Source organism: Micropterus dolomieu, linkage group LG04 (genome assembly GCF_021292245.1).
Source record: "Micropterus dolomieu isolate WLL.071019.BEF.003 ecotype Adirondacks linkage group LG04, ASM2129224v1, whole genome shotgun sequence".
NCBI lineage: Eukaryota > Metazoa > Chordata > Actinopteri > Centrarchiformes > Centrarchidae > Micropterus > Micropterus dolomieu.
In genome coordinates this window covers 19,506,077-19,519,716 of record NC_060153.1, presented here as the reverse complement: position 1 = coordinate 19,519,716, position 13,640 = coordinate 19,506,077, and positions in this window count along the sequence as shown.

Here is a 13,640-nt window from a genome sequence, read left to right as displayed (position 1 = left end):
GGTATGATGGATGAAGGGTTGAGGGGAGGACAGGTAAGTAATGAAGGGGAGGAGTTGGATCCACACCGATGGATGTGTGAGTGGAGAGCAGACCGGTGTCTACTGGCGAGAAGGTGTGCATGAACCGGTGGAGTCGAGACTCAGGGTGGGGGAGTTGTCTCTTGTTCCGCAGACGTGCGGAAACCCCCCGGTTCCTGTATGCAGACAAAGAGAGAGAAGGGAGCGGAGGGAGAGAGAGAAAAAGAAAGGGATTTGGGTGGGAGGGATGAGAAAGCCGAGACGAGGGGAGGTGAATGGAAAAGTTGTGCTTAAGTACTAGGTGTGCGGAAATTGGATGAGTTTAAGGCGTGGCCTTAGTTCCCGAATCTAGTTTATAAAACTTCATATATGGTGAGTGGCTGAGAGAATGAGTTGCAAGTGAGGAGTGGGCCATGTAACTGTGGAGCAGATGTGACAAGTGAGGCCCCGTGTGTAGTTGGGGAGGAAATTGCAGTCAGTTGACAGGGAAAGTAGAGAAAGTCTGAGGGCAGCTGGTGGATAACTTGAGGATGGCAGGTCTGGGGAGCTAAAGACAGGGACAGAGAGCAATGCAGACACCCGGGGATGAGAAAGTGTGGAACATTGCACTCAAGAGCTGAAATAGTTGATAATCTCAGCCACAATCTGGTTGAGAGTTATGAATTCAGAAGCTATCTGCTCTTTTTTCTGCTACTTGAAGGACGTAGCCATTAGTGGCAGAGTATCCTTCAGGGTCTCCATGTGTTTTCTTCAGGTGACACCCATGGCGTTAAAGCTGTATGGATAATGGTGCAAACGTCCACTGTCAAAGTCATACTATAAATGTTTATGTCATCATTTGTAAATTTAATAACATATGCAATGGCACAAACAAGTAATGTATAATGCAAAACACAAAAATGATTAGTGGTCTTATTGTTTGTCTCCTACAATAACATTATCAGAAGCCCAATTTGTCTGTTTGTAGAAGTTTTTTTTTTAATTCTCAAATTTTATGCAGCTATAATATACTTAACTGACCATATCATGTGTAATGAACATTGTACATTTTCCTCAGCCACTTCTGTGAGGCTACAGTTTAAACACGATGTTAGATGCATATTATTTACATATTCATACACTTAACATCAACATGTCAAACAGACCCCCTAAAAAAACAAGTATACTGTTGCGCCCTTAATACCTCTTCATGTCCTTCAACCAGCTGCACTAACAATGCAAACAACCCAACAAGTTGGAAAGCAGTATCAAGCTCTACCAAAAAATAACCTTTCATTACTTGCAAAACTCCAGTCTCTTCATATTACAGTTTTTGTCAATTGCTTAAAGAAATTTCTTGAAATTACACCTTTTCTCAAAACTTCTCACCCAATTCCCCAAGCTTCCTATTTTCAGGTCAAAATGAAACTACTCCACTCAATAGCATTCAATCTTGCTGAAAAACCAAACTTTGCCCTCAAAAACACACACACTACAACACATTCTTACACAATGGTGAGATAAATTCAAAACAATACTACAAAAACCGGTTATAGGTTATGTTGCTTGTCATTCTCCCCCTCAAAAACCTTTTCACATGATGAACACAACAAAAGAAACAACAAATGTATACGTTTGCATATTTTTATCCCTTAATGTACTGTACAGTACAACACACCAAACAACAACAAAAACTCATTCTGCCCCAGCATTCCGTCTAGGACAGGACAAAGACTCATCCTCCACATTGTCCTCCTCCACCTTCTCCTCCTCTCCCTACTCATCCTCCACCTCCTACTACTTCTACTGTTTCACCACCCCTACCTCTTCCTCCTCTCCCTACTGTTCCTCCTCCTCCTCCTCCTCCCCCTCCTCCCCCTCCTCCTCTCTGGTGTCCTCTACCTCTTCCTTCACGTCTCTCTGGATCCATTGTTCCAAAACTGAATGAACTGACTCTGAGCCTTTTATCTATCAATTTAAGATCCTGATTGGTGTGCGATCAGTTTTGCTGACTTGAGTGAGCAATATTGAATGAGCACATGGTGTAGGCAGTAGGAAATGGGTGTGCTCTTTGAAAAATGGCATTATGTTTTTGAAATTTTAGTTTAAAGCCTGGTTATAATCTTTAAGTAATCAAGAAAAACTGTAAAAAATAAAAATTAAATACAATCCGAGACTGTAAACACATTGCCATATTCAACCAATAAATGGACAGTTGACCATAAGCTCAACTTTAATGACGCATTCATCATTGTTGATGGCACAGTGACTTATAGGAGGAACATTTGTTTGTTCTCTCAACTTACATGATTTGCAAGAGAAATGATCCAATGTACAATGCTGTTTTGAATGGCTGACACCTAACAGACTTGAAGCATGGCCATGGCCCTAATGCAGACTTACAGGTGTTGGAGGCAGCAAACTACTACAGAAATGTCTGGGACTGCTGTATTGTACACACTGAGTGAAATAACATTAATGTATATTACAACAACCCTAACTGTTGTGTAACATTAACCCTGCTTTTCTTTTTGTTGTCTCAAATGCTTAATCTGCCTGTATGTGATTTGGATGTTTTCTTTTGATACTATGTCTGCTGACAGTTTGAATAAAAAAAGGTTTCCACAGTCATGTGATACAGGCCAGTTAAATATGTCCGGGATGTTTATTGGCACAAACATTATATAAAAGCACTGAAAACATTTGGAAGTGCTGCATCCGACCGCATTTTGTATTTATGTAATTTATTACTGATTTTTTAAAGGAATCTATATCAAATGAGTAGCTTGTGAGTATCGAAGTATCGATCCCACAGCATTGATCTGCCCATCCTTAGTGAGATTCAATTCTTCTTTGTTTGGGAATGGGAGAGGAAGGTAGGGAGGGATTTTATTTTGTGTGGTGTGTTGTAAATAAATAATAAAGAATGTTTAAATTTGTCCTGTTGTTTACAAATTAAATTTATACAGTTAGTCAAACCCACAATGTTCAGTTACAATACCAGACAGCAGTAAGGAAAATGATAAGAGCCTGTAAGGCTATTTGTGTGACACTATAAATCTTCACTACACTGCTGCTTGACTAGAACTCAAGACACTGTTCAACTCTTAACCAGGTTTGAATCAACATCTGTGCAGCTTTAGATTGAATGGGTGAATTTGTTTAATTATGTACAGTATGTTATTGCTGTGAACTGTCTAGGAAATTGTTGTATATGCTTGTTGTTGACAAAGAGTTATTGTGCATTCTTTACTTTGTATTAACAAGCCCAAAATGATCAAAGAAACATTACATTTCAGGTTAGAACTTGTGAAGCAGTCTTCAGATACAATATGAAAATCACCTTGCAGAGAATAGTTCATCTGTTGTTGAATCTCATGATGTGGCTATAACCATCGTTTCTCAGTCAACAGCATCCTCACACTGGTTATGTAATGTGGCTGATATTGGCAGGACTGCAAAGTTGCTTGAAGACTATGGAGTTTACCAATACCTTAACCATTTGCACAAGCTGAGCTTTAACAACTGGGTTTATACAGTCCATCCTTTATCTCCACAGGGTGGGGAAACTCATCTGGTTCGGGGAGCTCTACTTATTACTGTCAATGTACTGCACCTATTCTGTGCCACCATGTGTATTGTGAACACTTGAAACTGTGTTCAATAAAAAGCTGGTAAAATGTGAAGCAGCTGAAACAGTGAGTAACTCCCATTACTGATAATAGCCAGAATATTCAAAGCTTGATCATTGTTTTGCCTGCAATGTTTTGATAATCTGTTGATAAATGAGTGACAGGTTGCATGTATATTAACATAATTTGCATGTTTAGTTACCAGAGAGTTGAGGTTGAGCAGGTGATGCATTGCAAACATGAGGACTTCACATCTGATGTGAGCATTCGAATATCAGCATTGCCAAAACAGGACAGAAAGAGTGGTTCGTATTAATTTCTGTTAAATTGTTTAATATGTTACATTATTAATTTTAGTAATCACATCATATTAAGCTTGTAATCACATTCGGCTCAATTGTTTTCTCTGATTTTGGCAGTAGATTTGATTAAACTACGATGCTGAGCCCTTTTTTTTCTGTCTCCTCTAAGTCTGATTCAGATTGGAGTACTTTACCCTGAAAGGCTGAACTGAAATTTCAAGGAAAATGAACTCATCTAATGCATCTTTTCTCTCTGACACTGATATTTTGACAATCACCGCCTCCACAATCAATCTCTTCCTGAGTCTGCCAACCAACAGCTATATTGTGTGGCTCATAGCGACCAGAGCAGGAGGCATGTTGGTGGCAGAGTTCTTCCCGCTCAACCTGGCTGTGTTTGAGATTCTCAACGGCTTGATTTATGTCGCCGGCTGTCTCGTCTTCATCTTCCCCTCCATGAAACCTATATCATCAGTTCCATTTGGTTTTCTGTGGAGCGGCCGACCCTTGCTGCAGTGCTGTATCTGCATAGAACAGTTTCTGGCTGTGGTTCACCCTCTACGCTTCCTCAGGTATAAACCACTGAGGTACAAAGCAGCCTTCTCTGGAGTAACTTGGGCAGTTATTATTGGTTTTACTATATTTTATGCACTCTTTCCCCAGGCACATGTTGTTTTTGTGGTTGAATGGATGGTCTTGATATCAGTGATGTTGTTCTGCTACTTTTCGGTTCTTTTGGCTCTAAAAAGGCCTCGGCCAGGGGAGGGGAAAATGGAAAGAGATAACAACATGAAGAGAAGAGCGGTTCTTACTATCTTGGTGACCATATTGTCATTTGTGGGAACATACATCTTGTGGTGTGTTGCTATTCTTTCCCAACTAAGAACATGGTTTACCCATGGTAGGAGAATATTAACAAGAACTTCCCTTTTCATTACTTTTGCGAGTGGGTTTTTCCAGCCACTCCTTTACCTGCAAAAGACTGGAAAATGTTCTTGCAGTAAAGCTGTTTGAGGATATGCATAGGGTAAGCTTTTGGAGGCATTCATGATGGTCTGTGCATGAATGTTCATTACTGACCACAATACTGGGAACAATACTTGTGGATGGTAAAGTGAGTCTAAGCTCAAAGGTCTTGATTCTTTATAGTGGTATGATTACTCTAAAGATGTCTCCTAATGATAAATAGATCAATAGGTCAAACTTTCTATCATTTTTATTTGAATTATATTACTGAATCTTCTCTGAATTATATTTTTTTCAGTTTTTGCACTTGCTCTGTACCTCTTATAGTGGTTAAATAGACCTAAATAATGTGAGAATATCCTAAGTATAAACATTTATTTGTATAAATGGTTGTTATTTTGTTCAAATAAAAAAAGGAATATTGCTGTTGTTTGGGTTTTTTAAAACTATATAATGAACAACTGATGATAGCCCTGCTTTTTCTAAGATGAGTCCTGAATCCTCTACGAAACATGTATAAAAGGGCAAACTACGAACTCCACCATGTACAGTTCTTTCACCTGAATGCAATGCATGCTGGGAAGTATGTACAATAAAGCTAATATTTATTATTTTGAAATAACTAAATGTGATGAGTTGCTTAAACAATCCATTGATCATTTAGTCTTCTGAACTCATTGTAGGAGTACTCATGATGACCAGTTCTGATAATTAAATCGTTTAAACTTGAAACTGAGACAGTAATAAGAGAAAATGTATTTAATATAATTTGTAAGATTTTACAGTGCAAAGGATAAAATAAACACAGAGTGCAATCCCCAGCTAAAGAACACAAGTGAAAAAAACTTGATAATAAAGCACAGATAAAGATTCATTGTTATCAGGACCTTTTCACATTTTTTGAAGCAAGAGACTAATTTGATTTGTTGGCACAATTTATATTTTTACTTTAAATGCTGATCATTTAAGTTTCTAGGCCCTAAGAACTTGTAATTGCTATTTAAGCCAAAAATAAATGTATCCAAAAACATTCTTTCCACACATTTTCCACAATCTGCACAGTGCAAAAGTACAAGATAACATAACTGAGCATCTCACCTTAGTGGGTGATTTTACAAATATTAAGTTATGTCATATGATGTAAATTACTGAATCTATGATTAAATATTGAAATTGACATACCTAAGAGATAAAAGAGTGGTGTTGGTGGGCCAGTTATCTTTGGGACACAGTTTGAAGTCGAACTTAATTTCCTCCTTATTGCAAACAAATACCCATATCCAACACCACACTATACTTATAGTGTGGTGTTAAATATAGAGTGTATGTCTTCCACTAATATGGATGGTATGTTTCTTTCCACTGTAATGCCACTTTTGTTTTCATTACCTCTTATCCTTATACTAGGTGCCTCCATTCCAATGCCATGGAATGCACCAAGGACAATTACCACTGGATGGCAGTATTTCTCTTGTTAATTGGTTTTATAGTTACATTTCATTTTTGAATTGCTAACCTGCATTTGTCAAAACTGAAGTCATATTGTCAAAACTCTTCACACAGTCAGCGAAACAGAAGTGTATGTGGACCAAAGTACATTTTGTGTTTATGTCTATGTGTGTAGAGAAATCTGTAGTAGTAGTAGATTGTAAAGTAGATTGCAAGTAGAACAAGTAGAATTTCAATTCTGATTAAAGAAATGTACCAACGTGACTGAGAACAACTGTATTCTCTAATGAAATACTGATTTGCATGAAAAAATCACATTTCATAGATAAAAGTTCATCAAATTCACGTAATGCTTCCTGTTGTTAGTGTTTTGTAGGTCAGTGTGTTATGAGTGACAAAGTTTGCTTTCTGAGTCAGAATTGTTGCCAGTGTTTTGGTTGAATGAGTTAACGTAATTTTGAGGCTTGTATGAAGTGTTTTGGTGGTTTTTCACATGGTGAAACAGGTGGACAATAAAGACAATATTGAATTGAATATTGAATATTTGAGATTAACTGTTTGGCCAAGATGCATGCTGGTAAAGGAGACTGTGTGAAGAGTTTTGAAAAAGTGACTTCAGGTTTGACCATTAGATCTTAGCAATTGAAAAAAACTGTAATTCATTATTGAAACAGGAGGTCTCACTGCTTCTCTTTACCTTCTACAGTAGGAGAAACATGTAATTGAGAAAAGAATCTGGTCAAATGTTTAGCTAAACAGAAATGTATCAAAATCCACAAGAATCTGGTGTATCACATTTCTGTGTTATATGGACTGTGCATGAACAAATACAGTTTTATTTTTATCGTTTTGGTACCATTATCGTAAGTATATGGTAAAAGTTTACAACTCTTAGTACAATACTCAAAGCAGATAACCAAAAAGCCTTTTCAAACATGTAATCATATGTTCAATCGACTAAGTACAAAACACAAAATTACACATTAACTTTTTCACCACACCTAATCAGTGTGTCATCAAAGAAATACCTTTCATATGAAGTAATTGTCTTTCACAATGCAATGCTCATAAATACATTTGACCAACACTTAATCCAACTGATCTTAATGGTAAATCACTGAACCGTTTGGTAAACCTATAGATTTGAAATTGGTTTGTCAGCGATATAAAATCTGTGTGAACATCTGAATTACATGTAACCTTACCTAACACATGAATACTCATTATTGCAGATTGATTTCATCTCAATCACAGTCACCCATTAAAAGATGGTGTGAAAGCCATTTGGTTCAATAGTATGTAGCTGCAGTACCGGAGGCTGCAGTTTCAGGACCCCTGCAATCCTGGGACCACAGTTCTAGGACCATAGTTCTTTTGCGACAGCACCATCTAGTGGAGTGGTGGTGGTAATGCACAGCAACACTCTGTGATGGTTGTGGTAAGGGTAATTGGCTTCGGGGGGCTGTCAAGAGTAACATAGCTAGCTAGATAACTACTGGGTTGCTGACCCAAGAGATGGGAGCAAACAGTCTTTTGACCATGCAACGTGGTACGAGGAATGAAAGTGGTATTGTATTTCCTTTGATACCTATGAATGTACTTGTGTATTGGACACGGCATGAGTTTAAAGGAGACCTATTATACTGCTTTTCTAGTCCTATATTGTAGTTCTGTGACTCCTGTATGGCAGCTTTGCATGATTCAAAGTTCACAAAAAAAATTTTTTCTTATACTGATTCCTCATGTAGTCCTTCATTTCAGCCTCTCTCTGAACAAGCTGTAGATGCTCCTGTCACTTTAAGACCCCCCCTCTTAAAGCCCACTGTCTTCTGATTGGCCAAGACCTGAAGCATGTTACCAAGCTGATGTTGTTGTTGGGCGGAACAGCCAGAGTGACTATATAGTGAACTCGCCATTTTGTAGTGCTGTCCGAATGTATAGTGATAATTAATATTCCCTATATAGTCCACTCAGTGTATCCTAGAATGCATTTTGAAAAGTAGTGTACAACCGATGGTCACTAACCAAGCCTTATATACCATCATGCATTGCACTGATAGAAAAAAATGATTGTCCAACGGCAATGACGTAATTAACGGTGCTGAAATAATGATCGGAGTAGTGTCCGAAAGTGTTGTTTTAATAATGTGAGTGAGCTCACTATATAGTGCTCTACATTCATCTCCCTACACAGAGAGTAGGGAGTAGTGAATGAGTGGAGATTTCGGACACAGCCTGAGTGTCGCTGTTCCGTCAGTGTGGGAGCACATGATCATATATGGAACACCGGCTCCCTCTGGCTCGGTAATACCTAGAACAGAGCCTTTGGTAGAAAAAGCAGTTCAAAACAGAACGTTCAGGGGCCTGTACCACGAAGCAGGATTTGAGCTTATCCAGGTAACTTCAGGCTTAACCCTGAGTTTTCAGTACCACGAAGGTGGTTCACTTCTTACCGAGGTAGATCTCCATGGTAACTTATGCTGAATGGCTAACCTGCTCCGGAGCAGGTTATGTTCCAGATAAGAGATCAACTCTATGAAAACGTCGCCAACTGACCAATCAGCTCTCTTGGAAAATGACATCACCACCTGTAGGAAATCCCACAGACTTATTTAGCCTATAGGCTGCTTTATGTTTGCTGCGGTGATGTGAAGAAACTCTTGTCTATAGCGATATCATCCTACAGAGACTGATTAAAAGCCTTAGGCTAGCCTATTGTTGCCTACGGGTATTTACAGTAGGATAAGACTACTTACTGCTTTGAAATGTGTTTAATAGTTTTTATCTCCTCCCAGTCCGTTTCACACAGCCTGACGCTGTGGGTTTCATTTCATGTTAGGCTGAATAGTACCCTATGAGCAGTTTGGTAGGGATATTGAAATACAAAATTTTAATATGAACGTAGGCTATCTATTTTAGGTTAGTAGGCTATAGCTTTCTTAAAGGCCTACTACAGAAACTGTAGCATGTTCCGCCGGTGAGTTTTCAGTAGCCTAAATGTTGAGATTCAGTCTTTCAACCACTATTTGAAGTTATGAAGTTAATTTAGAACAGTGTTTGGAACACTTTTGAGTGTGTTAAATAAATAATCTAATTTTTGAAGTGACGACAAGTTTTTTAAAGTGAGGGAGAAGGGCCCGTGTCTTTTAATGTGGAAACGCCGACACAGCAGAGCTGAAAGAATAAGGCTGATATTTTCATACAGCTCATAAGAACACATCAAATCAACACATTATTATATACTACGCCTGTTAATTTAGACCATTCACACTGTCTGCGATTTTCTGTCTCCTTGCATATGTCAGATGCAGGCATGCTACTTGGACTATGTCGTATTTCTGTAGTGTTACAGTTTGCTCTTCGTTTGAAATATATTACACTGTGCTGACAGTGGAGTTGTTCATGTCTGCGATTGGTCATCTGCTGCTAACACCGCCTCTTTTATATGAACGCGCTCCTGGCTGGATTGGGAAACCCCGGGTTGACTTACCGTGTTGATAACCAGATTCGTGGTACAGCTTATCCCGATCGCGATTTTTAGGGTTAGTTAAGCCAGATAACGAAAACATATCCTTGGTATGTTGAACTAACTTCGTACAGGTCACAGGACAGGATCTAGTTTAGTAGTATTTGATCTAGTGCACGTGTCATAAATAAAATAATAAGATAAGATAGGATCAGCCTTTATTTGTCTCACAGGTGAGAAATTTCAACATTATAGCAATAAGTGGATAGCATGGAATAAAGTAAAGTGATAAGTGACATTAAACATAATACCAACAATATCAAAAATAAATTATACAATACTATAATTTAAAAAACTGTTTTTACACCTGTTTTAAAACAAATGACCAAATATGAAACACTGCAAGTGACTATATGCATGTTGGCGTGCTTTTCCTTGAGACTTTAAAACAGATAAAAACAAATTTCAATATTAACAATGCAAAGTGACATTGTGCATAGATTTTCACTCAGTCTCTGAGTTGTGGTTACTGTTTAATGCTTAACAGTGCTGATTATAAAGTCTCACGGCTGCAGGAAGAAAAGATCTTCTGAATCTCTCCTTCATACAGCGTGGGTGTATCAGACTGCCACTGAAGGAGCTGCTCAGTGATGTTAGTGACGCATGAAGGGGGAGGGACAAGGTCTGGATGGATGAGCGCTTAGCTCTCACTCTCCTCTCTCCCACCACCTCTACTGGCTCAAGTGAGCATCCCAGGACAGAACCGGCCTTTTTAATCAGTTTGTTTAGCCTCTTCCTGTCTGCCGTTGTAATGCAGCTACTCCAGCATACCACACCAAAGAAGATGGCTGACGCCACCACAGAGTCATAAAAAGTCCTCAGGAGTGTACCCTCCAAAAGACATTAGTTTCTGCAAGAACAGTCTCTTCTGGCCCCTCTTGTAAAGGGCGTTAACAATGTCTTTACAATCCAGTTTATTGATAACCTGGAAACCAAGATACCTGTTGGAGTCTACAGTCTTGAGACTGTGGACTCAACAACAGGTATCTTGGTTAAATAAGTAATGGTAAGCATATCTCCACTCTGCGGAAGTCCTTAGTCTTTGCTGCATTGATAAGGTGGTTTAGATTGCACCAATCCACAAAGTCCTGATTCAGTTCTCTGTACTCATCCTGTCAGCAACCTTAGTGGACTTTTTGATAAGCAAAGAGTCCCTATTTAAGTCAATAAACTGCTCATAGGAGGAAAACTTTGAGAACATCGTTGGATTTTGCCATTGTCTGCTGTTGCTTCGCTGAGGACAACGTTGGATTGCGCTGCTCGTAGGCCATACTTATCCTCACCTGTCTTGGACCGGAGCCAGTGGAATGTTAGCAGTGGCGAGCCAGCCAATGCTATGTGTAGGGTTACAGACAAAGAATGGCCATTGTTGGAAATGTGTGCACACATAATGTTGCGCTTAAAATCCAATGCATTGGTAGTGACTGTTTATGCGATCCAAATTTGTTTTTTGTTTTTTTACAAGAATACAAAAATTAATAATTGACTATGGCCAAATAGCTTAAACTGGAGCTGAACTGAATTCGTATTTGAGACACAACTGCAGTGTGGTTCGGATACTATGAACTCCACTGTTACAGGTTCAGACCCTTCTGTTAAAAAGCAGACTATTAAAATGACAGAAAAAGCACTTCTGGAAAAAACTGGTAACCTGCAACAAGAAAGGTAAGATTAAAAACAGCACAGAATATGAAAGACAATTATTGGTTTGATAGATGAAAGGGGCTTTGTACAAGAGGAGAAAGGTAATTTGGCAAAGTTTAATGCTCTAAAACATGAAATGTTGATAGGTTTATTACCTAAAGAAGAGGTGGAAAAACATGTCATGTGGTTTAAGGTAAAAAAGCTCAGTGCCACCGATTTCATTTGAGGTAAACAAAGGGTTGGCTTACAATGAAAGGTGCCATCAAGCTGAAAGTGTTTATATTGATGGGATTAATGTGGATCCTCAGGACAGCATTTCAAGTGTCCAATCCAAAAGTTCCTGCAAAAGCTCTTGTCGGAAAAGTACTGTGTCAAACAGCAGCAAATCTTCAACATCTGCAAGGCTTCAAGCTGAAGCAGAAAAGGCTGCACTCTTGGCACGTGCTGCTGTGTGGCCCTCCTGATAAAAGTTCAATTAAAAGCTTTAAGTAAAAATATATTTAAAGAGGAAACACTGACAACGCCACCTAGGGAAGAGATCTGAGCCCTAGGATTCTTTTAAATCGGGGTTAGAGCAGAAACCACACAGGCTAAAATAAATTTAACATTACTACAATTAAAAATACTAATTAATTATCGTCTATCTGCAGAAAAACAGTTGTATACAGTCACAAGTTTTAAAGGAATGATTAGTTTAAAAATGGTGTCGACACAGCTCACATACTTAATTGTTATTGCCAATACTGAGTGCAACATTTCGGGGGAGTTGAATTATTACTTCTACAGCTGTTTAAAACAAGGTTCAACTTTTGAGTAAACAAAGGAGGAGGGTCATTTGACATATTAAACACATAAGACAAGATAAGGATCCATTAGATACAAATTCCGTTTGCTTTGCTAAATAACTTTTTGTGAACACTCTGCACATGAGAGAGAGACAAACTAAAAGAGTGGGGAACACCAGTCACTAAGGTTATCTAAATTAATGTAAGAGGTCATAGATATGCAAAATGTATAACAGAAAATAGAAGTTGACCAGTGAACTTGTGTACACAGGGAAGGCCTCAGTGGAGCCTTCCTGGGAGTAAGAAACCACTCTGGGTATGGAAACTCGATATATTTAATGTAATCACATTATCACAAGGTTGTTATATTAAAGAATACCCATGTAAAGAGAACCAAAAAGAGAAAGTGTTTTACCTTTGAATTCTTGTGAAAACCATGTTGCAAACCAAAAGTTTAGAAAGTTCATGTGCTCTGGGAATTGAGAAATTTCTTCTTGGAAACCCACTCAAGGGGGATATCAGATTAATGACTTGTGTGTCTCTAGTCTATTATTGAGGGAAAACCAGCCAAGGAACAAAACCCCACAACTAGCCTACAAGTTAAAAAAATAAAAATAAAAAAAGGTCCAACTAATATCAATGTGCTGACACAGGTTAAAAAGAGAGCTATACAAAAGGGGAATAAATAGTCATTCGCTAGCTCTCGGCAGCGAGGCAATAGTGAGTTCCTCAGTCCCCCCGTCAGCGGTTACACGGCTCGCTCCGTCAGCCCCTCCGTCTCCACCGCTTGTCCGGTTTTCCTGGACGACAGTCACACTGTCCGCCCAGGGCTGAGTGAAGTCGCGTTGGCGGACACTGGCTGCTGCAGTCGGCTGTTGGCTCCGTTACTGCTGCCGGCTCCCTTACTGCTGCTCCCACGGTTGCTCGCCCGCCGCGCCTGTTCCGTCCGACCGGCCACTTCCCCACAGATCTCTCGTTTACTGCTGCCCTCCTGCTCAACGCCCCTCTCCCTTTTGTTGTCCTCCATCGGACCTCCATGTCCTCAGCAGGCGCGTTCCCTGCTGTCTCTCCCTGTATCCCTCTGGCCCAACCTTTGTCCCTCTTCCACCTCTGATGGTTCTGCTTAGAAAGTCCTGTCCAATCTGTTGTCGGTATCCGCACCTGTTGCTAATCGTTTAATTTTGTCACGTCAGTGGAGGTGTGTGGCGTTCAGGGACATACATACCAGTTAGTAAAATAGGTTAAAACACATAAATTAAAACACACCAATGGTTGAAACACAACAAGCTAAAACACCACTCTACATGCAATAAAAACACAGTACAGAAATAAAACATTC